At 48.7% G+C, this 16397-nt stretch overlaps 1 long non-coding RNA gene across 1 annotated transcript in view; it reads left to right on the top strand.

Moving 5' to 3' along the window:
- Positions 1 to 8525: 8525 nt before the first annotated feature.
- The window catches only part of LOC138504672 (uncharacterized), a 120438-nt gene continuing 112566 nt past the window's right edge, over positions 8526 to 16397 (top strand). The window contains exon 1 of the long non-coding RNA XR_011279891.1: positions 8526 to 8683. This is a non-coding gene — a long non-coding RNA (uncharacterized lncRNA). The remainder of the gene's footprint in view (positions 8684 to 16397) is intronic.

Below are 16397 nucleotides of genomic sequence, written 5' to 3' on the forward strand. Positions count from 1 at the left end.
CATCTGATGCTGATCGCCGGGTTTGTGGTGAGTTGGTGTACTACATGATGCCACACCTGTGCCGGTGCTGTCTTCAGTGGCTTGGACAATGTTTTCGCGAACATGTTGATGGAGCTTTGTTTTGTCATAGTGTCGGCCAATGCAGCTGACACATGGTGCTTGGTCAAAGTTACAGGGGGCCCTTCCTCAGGGACCCAGGGCAAGATAGCCTTCGCAGCTGGAAGGGCAGCGAGGTAGGTCTTTGGTGCAGTTATAGGGGCTAAGTTAAGCACTGTTACGCTCACCTGGTCTCTGCGGGGGCGTTGGGGCACGGTTGGAGCCCTTCCTCGGCTTGGCTCCCCTGTATCGGCTGTCTTCCCCAGCTTCTGCGGAGTATGCAGAGTATGTTGTTCTGGAGGAGAGGCAATGAGGATGGCGCAGAGGTGTTATGAATTCCCTCGCCCCTTTTGTGCCAAAACAGAGTGTGCAAGAGTCTTCCCATGCAAGCTCACCTGTTATTTGTAATGCTGGGCTCTCCGTCCAGCTTCCATTCAGCAGGGGCTCGTAGAATAGGCCTAGTTGCTTCACTGACCCGCAAAGTGGCAATCCAGACCGGCTGCGACCAATCCACTTGGAGGGTAAGTCTTTGGTTATGGTTATTGTTCGTTTTTTAATCATACCTTTAGCAATGAGTCGACTTGATGGTAAGAAATAATGATTTCTTGCAATGTCTCTGCTCTTCCCTATAGGTGTGAAGATGATAGATCGGAAGCGTGGAGCGGATCCAGGGATTCCCCTGAGGATGATGGACTCTCAAGGTCAACAGGTAAGCTGGCCGTTATAATGGAAGTCAAGACTCAGGTATGATGCGGCCAATAGTTTGTTATTAAGAGGTTTTCTTTTCCCCTTGTAGAAGCGGTCCGACGGCGTGGAGCAGAGTCCGGATGCTTGAAGACAGTTCAGTGGCTCTGGAGGAAGATACCACGTTGAAGCAGAGAAGACGCAAAGGCTCCCGCGTCGCTAGAAGTCTGAATCGGGTGATATTCAGCCCTGACTCCGATGGTGATGGTATGCAGGTGGGGTACGCGCACAGCGATGGAGTGGCTGGAATCAGCTAAGCGCGCCTTCAGCGATGAAGCGGCTGGAATCAGGTAGGCGAGCCTTCAGCGATGGAGCAGCTGTAATCAGGTAGGTGCGCCTTCAGCGATGGGGCGGCTGGGATCAGGTAGGTGCGCCTTCAGGGATGGAGCGGCTGGAATCAAGTAGGTACGCCTTCAGCGATGGGGCGGCTAGGATAAGGTAGGTGCGCCTTCAGCGATGGAGTGGCTAGAATCAGGTAGGTAAGATGGCCTTCAGAGATGGAGTAACCGGAATCAAGGTGAGGAACAGCGGTAAGCGTCACGCTGCAACGCAGAGTAACATGAAGCGAGGGCATGTGGATGGGCTGGCCTTATATAGGCTGGCTCCGGCCCCTCCCTTTAGCCACACTTGTGGCTCCACCTTGCCCCACCCAAGGACTCCGGCACGTGCCTCCCAATGCTGTTCTATGGCCAGGCCAGGCCATGATGCACGTGCCTTAGGCACAGAGTGTGCAAAGCACACATTTCCATGAGCCTGGTGCCAGAGGCGCCAGGACTGGGTCCATGTGGACCCTGGGGGTGATGAAGTCCTGGGCCCTTGCCCAATGGCCATGACAAGCACACCAGGGCTCGCGTCCACGGATCACAGTAACTTTTTGTGAGTTGTCACTGCTTGTACCATGTGAGGCGGTTACACCAGTGGTACAAGCAGTCTTTGCCACGAAGACAAGGAGAGTGGAGTAGCGGTGATCAGGTGTCTGAGGTGGACCAGGTTGGGGGATACTTTGGCACTGCAGGCTCCCGGAGGGATTGAGCCGGCTGGTGGTCGGCGTTAGATCTGTGCCAGTTCCAGGTTCCATTTGCTGCACTAGTTGCTGGTCCAGTTAGGTGCACAAGTGTCACTTTGGCCAGCAGATGCACTTCGCTCTGAGTAGGAGGTTGAAGGCCCCAGGTTGATGCCAGGGTTCACCCCAGTTGCTCTGTGCCAGTTGTTTTGGTAGACTTCAGCATTCTAGCACTGTTGTCCCTTCCCTGCGGCAAGGGTGCATAGGATGTTCCTAGCAATGGGGCGTGGTTTAATAGAGGTGGAGGCCTCACCTGTGCTCAAACTGAAAGGTGCGGTAGAGTTGGATAGGGCTACCTTAACACTCTGGGAAATCGTGCCCTGATGAATCCAGTTTCTCCTAAGGTAAGTTGTATCCAGTTGGTCCTGGCTCGGGGGCTTGGGGAGTTTGCTTTAGTATCTGCAGTGCCAAGTGTGCAGAAGTTGGAGTTGGGACTCCATTAAGGAGAGTTCAGTGGCCACTTGCTGTTGATCAGGGTGGAGGGGTCGCCTGCTTAGGGCTGGTGCAGTATGTATCTCTGGCAAGGAGGGGCACTGATGGAACATGCAGAGTGTCGGGCAAGCCGCTGTTGTTGAACGGCAGTTCGGGTGGTCACAGTCAGCAGTATATCAGGTCTGAGGAGAAAGTAGCTATAGTTGTGTGACAGGTCGGCTGCTGGCTGTGAGTAGCTACTGGGGCTTATAGCTAATACAGGTCGGAGTGCAGGCTCTGTGCCGGAGGACTTGCCGGGGCCTCTTGCGGTGGCAGGTGCCAGGAAGCACAGACACAGAGCCAGGGTGTTCCCACTCCTTCCCACTCCGGTCCGGTCACCGGGAAGCTAGCTGAGAGGAGCGTGCCACAGATGGGATGTCGGGAGGGGGTCCTCCTTGATAGCGGATAGTTGCCTCGCCACTCGGGACTCACCGGGTTCTTCTGCATTGTCTGGAGAGGGCGGCTCTGGATCAAGATGCTCCCTCTCTGGTCTGGCCCGGGGGAGGGAGCAAGGAAATGCACTCCATAGATGGGGTGCCAGAGTGGGAGCCCGCGAGACGATGATGCATCCGGAAACCGATCTCAGAAGTCCTCGGCCAGGGCTGCCGGATCCTCAATCTGTATGCCGTGGGTGTGTCACAGGGTATTGTGGCCAGCATCAGTTCTCCACGGAAGCGGGGACAAGGCCTCATCAGGCCGCCTCAGGGGTAATGAAGGAGCAACGTGTTGCAGCAGTCTCTGGGCAGCAGATGCGGGTTCTGTGCTCTCACCTAGGGCTTGCAGCAATTTTATGGCGGTGTCGGCACTTTTAAACTGGTATTGTTGTGCAAAAGCGGTGACGGGCTGCAGAGCTTGGGAATAAGGCGCCCATTTTCCCTGAGCGCAACATCGCCACCCAAATCCCACTTCTTGAAAAATTCTTTTTTAATATTGAACTGTAATGAGGAGAATGATGTCACGTTGACGTCTCCATGGTTACGGGGGGGCCGGTCATGGGTAAAGGGAAGTGACGTTGGGGAGAAGGAATATGACGGATGGTGGTAGGAGGGATTAGTTAGTTGATGCTGGAAATTAATAAAGAACAGACGTATGCTGCACTCCTCCATGTCTGTCCCTATTGGCACGTGGGCAGGGCACAGCGACTGAGGCCCACCCACGCCACGACACTGGCGACGAGGCAGGTGACCTCCTGCAGGGCACACGTGGAGCAGAGAGCGAGGCGAGGGTGTATGCAAGGCTACGGCCCGTCGCTTATATGGCGAATGAAGAAGACCTCCTCAGCCGCATGCGTCGGAGCACATATAGAATGTCGGAGTCCGGCCTGGGAGAGGCCGTCCCAAGCAGCAGCTCCGGATCAATCCGAACAGTCCATTCCGGGCCGCGGTGGTGAAAGCTGAGGCTGGGGGATTCCAGCAAGCAGGCACGTGCCCCGGAAGAGGGGAGGAACAGCCTGCACATGGTAGGCCAAGGCAGCAGGCCTACCAAAGGGGATATCAGAGCAAGGTCCCACCCCACATGAACGCAATCACTCGGATGGTGCTCGTGCCCAGAGAGACGGCCATCCTGAGGAACTGAGAGAGCAGAGGCATCTCTCTCAGAAAGAGTGAATGGAGGGCTGGAAGCCCTGCAGGGTGTGGTGCTCGTGCCCAAGAGTAGGCAACGTCCCAAAGACAAGGACCAAGGTAAAGAAACAACCAGGAGGTCAAGATGTTCGGTCAGGACAATGATCAAGGGGCACAAGCCCAGGGCCAAGGACAAGGCCCCCAGGTGGGAGACCAAGTCCCATGTAGACTGCCTGATACGCCGGTGGCCCAGATGCCAGGGGCATTTGATGTCACCGATACCAGCAACATGGGTCCCAGATGGAGCAAGTGGATAAGGGACTTTGACCTGTACATGGAAGCCACAAGGCCCATAGAAGATGCTGGCCAAATATGCCTATTGAAGCTGGCGGTGGGTTCTGCTACCAGCGACATCATCGACGAGATGCTCCCCAACTCCACTAACTCTATCCAAGACATGAAGTGTGCACTAGCAGCATAATTCACCCCCCCACACCAATGTGGACTATGAAAGGCACCTGTTCCACAGAACCAACAACATAAAGGTGAGACTATGGATGCCTATGTCATGCGGCTGCGCACAAAGATGAAGCATTGTGACTTCGCAAATTATTCCAACACTGAAGCGCTAAGGTCTCAAATGATAGCAGGGTGCGAATCTCAGACGTTTAGGTGGAAATTACTACAAAAACAATGCACCCTTGAGGAGATACTTGCATTGGCCAGCGCAGGGAGAGCCATAGACTCACATGTGGAGAGCGTCAACAATCCCGCAACAGGAGAAAGCATCCACAGACTACAACCCGAGAGAAAGTCAGAGGAACTCTTTTGCTATAAGTGCGGTTTTGAGTACCCCCATGAAGGGATTTGCCTCGCCATCGGGCAACGGACTGCCACATGTGGCGAAGAAGGTCACTTTAAGTCGGTGTGTAGACTCTTCAGAGACAGAGGAAAGGATTGTGCAAGGAAACGCCACCCAGACACAAGTCGAGACCACAACCCTCCCCAGGGAGCCACCCTGGTCCCTCATCTCAAGGGCCATCTACTCAGGTGAACCCTGACTCCCGAGAACAAGACTCAGGGGACGACAAACAAAGAAGAGAGGGGAGATATAGAAGAAGATATGTAATGAGAGCGAGACCTGAACGACGATCAAGGCATCATGTACTCTATTTGGTGGAGCAATCATCATCTGACTCAGACCCCAGCTCCTCGGGAAGCGATCAGAAGAAGAAGGTATACGTATATGCCTTAGGAAATCCCACTGCCACAGCACACAGTCCCACTTTGATCATCAAGTTAAACGAACAACCCACTGAATTCCTGATTGAAACAGGCGCCACGGTGAACGCCATCAATGATGCCATCTTCAAGGAACTCCCTGCAATACCGAAACTGAGCTCCGCCATAGTAGACATCTGTGCTTATGGTGCCAAGGCACCCCTTAAATGCATAGGACAATTTGAGGGCACAGTCGATATAAGAGGCATGAGAAAAGAATACCTGACCACATCCTCGCAACCGAAACAGACAGTGGATGTGTGCTAAGCTTCAAAGCAGAGGCCAAGATGGGATTCAGCCAGATCCTATACAATATAATGGTCCACAAGTACATCGACCCTGTGGAAATGATCTCCAACCTCTATCCCTGAATCTTCTGGGGCATCAGAAAACTGAAGAACAGACCCATAAAATTACACATAGACGAGTCCATACATCCGGTGGCCCAACACTACCGAGGAATCCCGATTAACATCCAGAGGAGAGTGGAGGACGAATTACACAAGCTGCTCGAACAAGACATCATTGAGCCGGCCACCGGCCCCACCACGTGGGTATCCCTGATAGTACCAGTCCCGATGAAAGGATCAGAAGTGATCAGGCTCTGTGTGGACATGAGGCGCCAGAACCAAGCCATACAGAGGGAGAGACACCTGGCCGCACACATCACCGATATGATCCATCTCCTGAGCGGGGCCAAGGTATTCTCGAAACTGGACTTACGGAAAGGCTATCACCAACTGGTATTAAGCCCCGAAAGCCAAAACATAACCATGTTTGTTACACATGTAGGACTTTTCCGCTACAAAAGTTTCGGGGTATCCTTGGCCGTGGAAATATTTCAGACCGAGGTACTCAATGTCATCAAGCATATACCCAACTGCCTCAATTACAGCGACGACATCCTGGTTTTCGGCACTGATGTCAGTAAACACGATGAAGCCCTCATGAAAGTGTGCAAAGCCTTGGAAGCAGCCAACCTCGCCCTTAATCAGAACAAATGCAAATTCCGCAAGAGTACACTGAAATTCTTTGGACACATATTTTCAGAATCGGGCATGTCTCTGGATCCCGATAAAGTGACTGCATTAAATGAGACGGCACCCCGGCCAATGTCTCGGAATTACACTCATTCCTAGGGCGATACATCAAAGATTTTGCGACAGTAAGTGAGCCTCTGAGGCTATTAACCAGACAATATGCCACCTTCCAATGGACAGACGAGTGCCAAAAGGCATTCGAAGCCATCAGGGAAAGAGTCGCCAAGGCCGAGAACATGTCTTACTATGACCCCAGTCATCAGACAGAACTAACGGTGGACGCTAGCCCGGTAGGGTTAGGGGCCATACTGGCCCAGGTAGACCCAAGTGATCCCTCGCGAATGCACATTGTCGCATATGCCAGCCGGAGCCTATCGACTAGGGAACAAGCCTACTCCCAGGCAGAGGAGGAGGGCCTCGCCGTAATCTGGGCGTGCAAACATTTCCATCTTTTCTTGTACGGCAAACCATTCCGGGTAGTCACAGACCACCAAGTGCTGCTGTTTCTGTATGGGAACGGCTGGTGCAGGTACGAGATGAACTAGCACTCTCAGATGACCATCTTCTGATCAAGGACCGCAAACTAGTAATCCCACTAGACCTGCGAGCAAGGATCATCGAACTAGCTCATGAGAGTCACAGAGGGATGGCGTCACCCAAATGCATGCTGCGCCAGAAAGTCTGGTTTCCCAACATGGACTCCATGCTAGACGAAACCCTGAAGACATGCCCCACCTGCAGCCTTATCATGCCAAATCATCACCCGGAACCATTGAGGATGTCAGAACTTCCACAAGGGGTATGGGAAGCCGTGGCGGCCGACTTCTTCGGGCCCATCGAGGGAGGAAACTATGTGCTGGCAGTCATGGACGAGTACTCTCGATATCCGGAGACCCAACTCATATCCTCGACTGCCGCCCATCACGTTATACCCGCTCTGGACCGCATCTTCTCTGCCTACGGCATTCTGAGCGTCCTCAAGACTGATAATGGGCCACCATTCAACTGTCACCAGTTCACCCAGTTTGCAACCTAGCTAGGTTTTCATCACCGCAAAATAAAAGCTTTGGCCTCAAGCCAACGGGATGATAGAGCGCTTTATGGCCAACCTATAGAGAGCGCTCCAGATAGCCAAACTGACGGGGCAGCCACAGGGACGTCATTTAGGGGTCGCCAGAGGTAGCAACTGTGACCTCTGAGGTCTCCCTTGCGACCTCTGTGGTCACCCTTGCGACCTCTAGAAAAAAAATAGAAAAAAACGTTTTTTTTAGGTTTTTTTTTTAATGCAAACTCATGGGCTGTGGCCAGCACCATGTGGCTCTTTAGTTCTGGGGTGGCTGGCTTTCTTATTAAAGCCCCTTAAAAAAAGAAGAAAAAGAAGAAAAGGAGTGACACAAGTCTAACACTTTCAGCACTGACCCTAAATAAGAAATATTAGGAATGCCAAAAAATGTGTCTTTCTGGAATTCTATACAATAATTGCTAGACTCCTTAGAAGGATGAAAGGCTGAGTTGAGGCGTTTTAGAACAGACTAAATCAGTGACTCACCCCCTGGAGTGTGCCTGAAATAAACCTTTAATGAGTCTAGCAATTATTGTATAGAATTCCAGAAAGACACATTATTTGGTATTCCTAATATTTCTTATTTAGGGTCAGTGCTGAAAGTGTTAGACTTGTGTCACTCCTTTTCTTCTTTTTCTTGTTTTTTTAAGGGGCTTTAATAAGAAAGCCAGCCACCCCAGAACTAAAGAGCCATGGTCGCATGGGAGACCTCAAAGGGCGCACTCGCGACCCCCAAATGACGGCCCTGACTAGAAATATAAAAGGAAATTTAAAAAATCAGGTGCGGATCACTGACAAGGAGCATGTCAACCCCCACCTCTGCGAAATAGCTGCCACCGGCTTGCCCCAGGTCAAGTGTGCTACAACTGGCAGCCGCGATGGCTTGTTTTTACACACGCTTTTGCCAGGCCCGTTTTTCCAATCTGGAGTGTGGACCTACAAGACCCAGCATGCAAAGCGCTGGAGGATAAAGCGTCAACAAGACCGGGTAAAGGTGATCCTGATCACATGCAGCAAGTCGCTAGCGATGCAGATTCGCGGTGTTGGCAAGTGACGCTTTATGGTGGCAAGGGAAGGGCTGAGAAGAGGAATACGTTTGGGATTAAGGAAGGCATGTATATTGTCCTTTATTTGGGGCCTTTTGCCAGCTGCACCTTGCCCCTGGGAGCAGGTGAAATAACGCAATGCTTATTGGAGTGGGCGCAAAGCCAGCTGGCCTGCCTCACTTAGAATTGGGCGTTTAGACGTCTTCGCGAAAATGGTACAGTAATGTGCGCTTATTTAGAGGGGCTGCTCACCTCTTGCTGAACCTACCGACATGGCCGCAGCTGAGAATGCGGGTGTAAAAGGCGGAGCCCAACAGGTAATAGCCATAGGAGGTGCCATGGCACGCCATTAAAGGTGGTCAAAATCCCCAAATCCCACCCGCCTCGTCACTGCAGAAACCTCTCTCCCCAGCAGGACATTTCAGTCTGAAAATCGGGCATTTGAAACATGCTGCTGGGGACGTTGTTGCACGCTGTGTTATGATTTACGATCCGAAGTTGCACTTTTTTTTGAAATTTTTTTTTTAATCAAATTATTTCGGTTTGTAACTGTGGCAATCCAATGGCTCTGTGTCACAGGTGTCTTTCATGTAACAACCTAATGCATTCTGGGGGACGTAGTCTTGGATTGAACTATACACTCATCATTGTTTGACAATTGGTTGTGTAAAGGGCAGGCGGCACTACTATGGAGGCCCATGAACTCCCTTGAAGCCAGGCTGAGATGATTCCAAGTCACAGGAACACGTTCTTTCTCTGGCTTCTTCTTGCTGGTAGCTTTTATCCATCAGCTGTGATTTTTGGATACTGAGACTTGAGCCTTGTTACTCCATCTTCTCGGGTTGAGTATGTAGTCGTGGGCTAGGATTCTTCGTGGTCTGTGTGGACTTGTCACAGCAGGGCTGGTTCCACAGGGTCTTCGCTGCGATGGGCCGCGGTTAGTGGTCGAACGTGCAGACCGATGTAACTTTTATCTTAAATGTACTTACTATGAGAAGGGTGAGAAGTGTGATAGGTGGTTGGCTTATAGACTGAGAAAGAGGGATGCTGAAAGGGCAAAACCGGCGATTCGTGATGGGAATGGTAAGATTACATATCATCCTGGTGAAATAAATAAGGTTTTTCAAGACTTTTATGTGAATCTGTACAAGAATGATCTGTACAAGAATGAACCTGAAGTGACCGGGAGGGGTGAAGCTTTGATGGATAGATTGGATCTCTCGAGGATAGGTGACCGTGATTCAGCGCTACTGGAGGCGGATGTTACGGTTGAGGAAATTGAGAAGGCTATTAGTAAGTTAAATGTGGGGAAATCCCCCGGCCCTGATGGGTTTCCAGCTGAATTTTATCGATTGCTCCCTCAATCAGCACTTTGGCTCTTAAGAGACATGTATTTGGAGTCGTTTGATAATGGTGTCCTACCAGATTCTACTAGGCATGCTATGATTTCTGTTTTTCGAAAAAAAAGGAAAGGATGATACTCTGCCCGCGAGTTACAGACCTATTAGTCTTTTAAATGTTGATAACAAAGTTCTGGCTAAATTATTGACAATTCGGATTGAAAATCTGCTCCCGACACTGATTCATGTTGACCAATCTGGATTTGTAAAAGGTAGGAAGACCTCTAGTAACATTAGGAAGGTATTGAATACTATTTCAAAATTGGAGGGACGTCAGGGAGATTGTGCTATGTTGTCGTTGGATGCTGAGAAAGCTTTCGACCGAATAAATTGGGGATTTTCTTTTTTCGGTTTTGTCAAGGATGGGTTTCGGCGAGAAATTTGTTTCTTGGATTAGGCTGCTGTATGCTGCTCCCAGGGCTCAGGTTAACACTAATGGTTTGCGATCTGGGAGGTTTGTGCTGGAGAGAGGAACTAGACAAGGGTGCCCTTTGTCGCTGCTATTATTTGTGATTGCCATAGAACCATTAGCTGAGGCGATTAGGGAGGCGGATGAGGTGGTGGGACTTTCGAGTTGGGGTTTGAAACAAAAAATGTGGCTGTTTGCGGATGATATGCTGTTGGCTCTGGTTGATCTGGAGAGGTCTGTCCCGGCGCTTATAGGGATTATGGCTGCTTTTCAGCTGTGCTCAGGATTTAAGATTAATTGGACTAAATCGGAGGTTATGCCTTTGACACCTTTTGTGGACAAGAGATTTATGGTGGGCCTGGGATTTCGTTGGTGTCCTGATAAGATGCAGTACTTGGGGGTGTGGTTATCTCCCGTGGTTAGAGACTTGATCTCGGAAAATACGAAATCAGTATGCAGTGGGTTGAGGGTTGAGCTGGACAGATGGGGTTTATTGAATCTCTCGCTGTGGGGCAAGGTGAACGCCCAGAAAATGATCTCAGCCCCAAGGATTAATTATGTTCTGGGTATGCTTCCTTTGGTGTTACCATCTTCATTTTGGAAGTATTTGGACAGGATGCTTCAAGAATTTTTGTGGGATAAGAAGCCTCCAAAATTAAAGTTGTGGAAATTACAACTGCCATTAAATGAGGATGGTTTAGGGGTTCCTAATTTCAGGGCCTACCACTTGGCCTTAATGTCTGATTTTTTTGGTTCCGTTCGTGGATGAATTGCAGGATGTGTGGGTGGAGGCTGAGACTAGCTTTGTTGGACCGTTGACTCCGCGGGCGGTCTTGACTTCGGTTTCAAAAAAGAAGTGTGGGAAAGATCCGTTGATTGAGAATTTGAGGAGCGCGTGGAAAGGTATTTGTGAATGTTTGGGTGTGGATGCATTTAGAGAACCTGGTGCGTCGTTGTGGTTTAATCCTGCTATTCGGATCAATGGTAATGTGGTTTTTTGGGCGGATTGGTTTTTGGGTGGAGTGCGGTGGGTGGCTGATCTGTTTGAGAATGGTATTTGGATGTCTGCAAGGGAATTGTAGCAGCACTTTGACATAGAACATTTTAAGATCTCAGATTATATGAAGCTGAAACAGGCAATTGGGGTTGTGGACTTTGACAGTAAAATTGATCTGTGTTTGTTTACTAGGAAACCGATTGGGAGGGAAGGTGGCCGGGCCAGTCGAATCTATAAAGAGATTGTCGCACTACAATGGTAATGACTTGCTGAGAGAGGAGTGGGGTAGGAGAATTGGTTCGGATATTTCTGAGGATTCGTGGCACAGGATGTGTGAAAATGTTAAATTATGTTCTTTGGGGCTCACGGAGAGGTCGAGACAGATAAAGATTCTTAATCGGATTTTTTGGACACCGGAGAGAATGGTGAGTAGGGGGATGTCAGAGAGCTCGGATTGTTGGAGGTGTATTCATGTGGCAGGTACGTTGGAGCACATGCTGTGGGACTGCAGGTTGGTGAGGTTGTTCTGGGGTGAGGTTGGTCGGGTGTGCGATGTGGTGATTGAGGGTTTACCTGCTTTGGATTTCAAAATGGTGATATTGGGGGGGTGATGAGTCTCTGGAGGATCTTAATCAGAAGAAGTGGTTGTTCCGAGGGGCAATGATCGGTAAGAAAATTGTTTTGCGGAACTGGAAGTCGGTATTGACTCTGAATATTGAGACATGGTTGACTGAAATGCATGACTTGGTGGCTATGGAGAGGACACTTTACATAAGGGAAGGGAAATTGGTTTTATTTGAGAAAATTTGGGGTACATTTCTTCACCTATACTACACTTGGTGTTGTACTTATGTAATTAGGGGCTGGGGGAGGTGACTGGGGATGTGGTGAATTAGGCTGGGGGCTATGTGTGGTTATATGCTTCAATGTAATTAGTTTAAAAAAAAATGTTTTGATGGTTTCAAGTACTTTAAATGTCTTATGGAGTGTATTGTAATGTATGTGATTTTATAGTTTTGTAAATAAAGTTTAAAAAAAAAAGAAACACCATCTTTCCATCCAGTCTGTGGCTTTCACAGAACTCTCGGTGCGCACTGGGTATTGCAGTCTTGGTCTGCTTAAAGTGATGTAGATGTGACACCAACCTGCCTTGGATAATTTAAGCAGATGCTCACCCACTCCTGTTGTTTCTTTGCATTCTGGAACATGTAGTGCTTTTTGACCACAAGAAACCCTGGATTACAGGTCCCCTAATTCAAACAAAAGGTCATCGAAGAGTATCTTTGTCATACAAAGTCACCTTTCTATTTCTTAATGTTTCCGGACATGGGGGGAGGGGGGTGGGTGCATCACTTTTCAGCCCTCTTAATCAACTCTGGGTGGGGAAACAATGGCACCTTTTTTGTTGTTTTTTATTTTTTGGACCGTCCATACAGAGGTCGAAGTGGATGGGAACTAATGATGTGTTGGGAACATCACCAATCATTCCCTTTATGTGGCTAGGATAGGAAACTGGGCCCTGCTGGTAACACTCCTCTGTCGCATCTGAGAGATCTCGCTGCCGATGGATTGCTTTTTCATTTCGTGTGTACTGCAGAGCGCCTCGAAGCCCTGCTCGCAGTTCTCTAGGTTTGGCTTCTGCAATGAAGCCTGCATTGGGAAGATCTAAGGGTTATTGGCGATGAGGGGATCCGGCCAGGGATGGACACAGGCACGGCTATATGAGTCCACAGTTCTGGGCATGTCCCTCAGGTGGTGGGTGATTGGAAAGGGGAAAGGGTGTCTGTCATACAGCTGCATGCTGTGGGAGTCAATGATTGACACGAAAGGTGGTGATTTAAATGCCTTTGCTTTCACCTGTGTTCTAATGTCTTGTGCAACACAGCGTTGTCGAGCGGAGGCCCCGTTTATGGGGTTTGAATGGGGGTACGGGGTTAGTGAGTATGGGGGCGGGACAAGGCAGAGGTGAACATGGTTCTTTTTTATTCGTAACTATTTTGCCCCCTTTTTGCAGCCAAATCAACTATAGAGATTGTGTTTTTATAAGAATATTGTATGAAGTTTTTCTTAGGTATGATGACTTTTTTTTATAAAATGTGTTTAAATTGACTATGGAACAATAAATAAATGTTTTTAGGATAACCACACAAAGTACATTTGAACATTGTGTATGTAAGCTGAATACATTTACAGTAGTTATCCTAAAAACCGGTGTGGTTCGCGGGGGCTGCTGAACTTGGAACATTCCCCCGCCCTCTCTCCGGTCTAAGGTGGCACCAGATTCAAGCTCCCGAGTAATTTTTTTTTGTTTGTTTTTTTTCCGTTTCTTTTGCATCTCATTGGTATTGGGTCCTTAGGTACACATAGTTCAATTAAGTTAAACCGACTATAGCTCGCAGAATGCATGGAGGTGTTAGATGAAACCCCGGGCCCGCTACATAGCGTGGGTTCATTGTTATTGTGATAAGTTATCATTAAAGATGCATCAGGATAGCTTTGCTACTGCACTTAGCCTCGGTATTGCTCTTGCAGATTCTTGATACACTTAGGATGTATGTAGAGAGCCAAGGGCTTGCACTAAGATATGTGGGTAGCCTGATCTTGCACTTTGGAAGACTAGACCGTGTAGGTTAGCACATGTGTTGCACTTAGAAATCTGTGTAGGTTATCACATTTACTGCTCTTAGAAGAACCGCGGAGGGTGGCTCTCGGTTTGCACTCGGAGCCAATTGTGTGCGTTAGCAGATGCATTGCACAGAGAAGAGCTAGGTATATCTAGCACTTGTTTTGTACCTGAACAACTGTAAAGGGTAGCAATTGGGTTGCACACTCAATCCACACACCACCCAGTGCACACTTAACACGCAACAGCCACCTAGCTTTCTTCTTAGCCTGGTGCGCACACGCATCCTGTATGTAGCACATTTTGAGGGAAGGCGGTATCTTCAGTGGTCGAAACGGTTGGGAGCAGTGCTCCCCTGCCTTTTTTTTTTTTTCTTCCCTTTTAAGTTTTACTGTTCCTATACTTATATCTGAATATTAAGAAACTGTTCCGGTCACCAGTACTATGTGGGGTTCCGCAAGGGTCTTGCATTTCCCTCACCCTTTACAACGTATTTACTAAGCCACTTTTTGATATCCTTGACTATTTGGGTGTCGCCTACACTAATTATGCAGATGACACCCAGATTCTCATCCCTATATTTAGTGACCATGTATTTGATTCAAACGTGCTCAACAAGGTCTATGCAGACATCCAGGCTTGGATGGCTCACCATGGGATCTGCTTCAACGATAAAAAAAACTGAGCTACTCATCCTAGGTTCTCACTTCAGACTGAACAAATTGGACCCAGCCTTTAAGGCATTCAGCATTGATGGGAATACCATCAATGTGTCCAATGTTACAAAAGCCCTTGGTATCTATCTTGATTCCACCTTCTCTCTCAACAGACAAACCAATGCTGTGACCTCAGCATCAGTTTAAACATGCAAACTGTTCACAGCATGCAGACCTTTTCTCACTGCCACTAATTGTGTCGCCCTCGCCAGAACACTCATAATGTCTAAAATAGACCATTGCAATGCTCTGTACCTTGGTACCAGCCTCAGGAATATCAATAAACTGCAGGTAACTCAAAACAACGCCATTAGGGCTGCATTTAACATTCCTAGGAAATCACACATATCGGATACCAGACGGAACCTCCTTTTGGCTCCCTGTCGACCAAAGAATAGCTCTAAAAACACTCACTGACTCATAAGTGCCAAGCGAACTGCGCCCCTGAATACTTATCCAACCGCTTTTCGGTTCACACGACCCCTTAGATCTACCCAAGTCCATTCTCTGCGCGTACCCATATTTAAGCTGCAAATAGCAGGGGGGGCAGCTTTCCATTCCTGGAAGCCAAATTATGGAACTCCCTCCCTACTACACAGAGAATTGAGCCTTCCTTCCACTCATTCAAGCACAAAGTAAAGACATGGCTTTATGAGCAGGATTTAGCTGCTGTTCATCCTTAATCTCCTCTCTCTGTATTTCATACCCCAATAAGTATGCCACTTCTGTAAATTATCTAACTGTATATACCTTTTTGTAATTTGCATTCCTCTGTATGCACTACCAAGAACTGTTCATTTCTGCTGTAATATACGTAACCAATCTAATCACATTATGCGCCCAGATGCCTACAGGCCCGGCAGCGCTATACAAATAAAACAAATACAAATACAGTTTACTTTTAAAATAAAAGTGTAGGAAGAAGTTTAAACATGCACTTCGGTGCGCTGCACTGAACTCCCTTAAACAGCAGGTGTTTGTTTGGGGGTGTGGAGGGGGCGTGGTGATGGGTTTGTGGGGGCTGAGGGCAGGCCAGCAGAGAACCTAGTTCCACTACTTAATTTCATACACTTCGACCACTGGGTATATTACTCAAGAAAGGTATTGGGATAGCCTCCCTAGGGCATGAAATATGTACTGGCTTATCCCATCTATTGCGCCCGCCTCGACTGCGCACCTACAAGTTCCATGCTGTTGGCCTGTCTACTGCTAAGGATTTTTAGGGTTGGAGGATGAATGCACTTTAAAGATATTTGGTGTTGGAACAAAGTCCAGGATGTGAGCCTGTTTTTTACGCTTAGAAGATTTATTAGGCCAGTATGTTCTATTCCACCTGAAGACAAAGCAGGCTCTTCCAGGTGACCTTAGCACCCAATTATTTCAAATACTAGGCCCCGTCCGAGCCTCCATATGCATGCACCTCTTCAGTGAACCTCGGCCATAGGCATGGGTACCCACCCACACGCATTGGAATACACTGATGACTTCAACAAAATTCAGTCTTGCTGGACGTATACCGCTCTCTCCGCCCCCGCCCCAGCTTTAAACACAACTGTAACGCTCACCTGATTCCCGCAGAGGCGCCGGTCTTGACTGGGCGAATACCGTATCTTCAAAGGTGATGTGTAACACACGGTGGGCTCTTTGGGCTGGACCTCTGTGCACTGTATGTCTGACTCGAAGAGTAAGATGTCTACAGATAGAAAATATGGGATTAAAGAACTGGGGTTATTGGGGTTATTGGGTGTCTCTCTCTTCTTCCCTTTCTCTTCTCCTGTAGAACCCCAAAGGTTAATGCTCTCACCTTAGGTAAGTGAACGCCGAGCTCTCCATCTGCCTCGGGGCAGGGTGCCGTAACCAGTTTCTTCACTGGATAAGGGTGCAGA

Source organism: Ambystoma mexicanum, chromosome 11, assembly GCF_040938575.1.
Source record: "Ambystoma mexicanum isolate Mex_15411 chromosome 11, UKY_AmexF1_1, whole genome shotgun sequence".
NCBI classification, from domain to species: Eukaryota; Metazoa; Chordata; class Amphibia; order Caudata; family Ambystomatidae; genus Ambystoma; species Ambystoma mexicanum.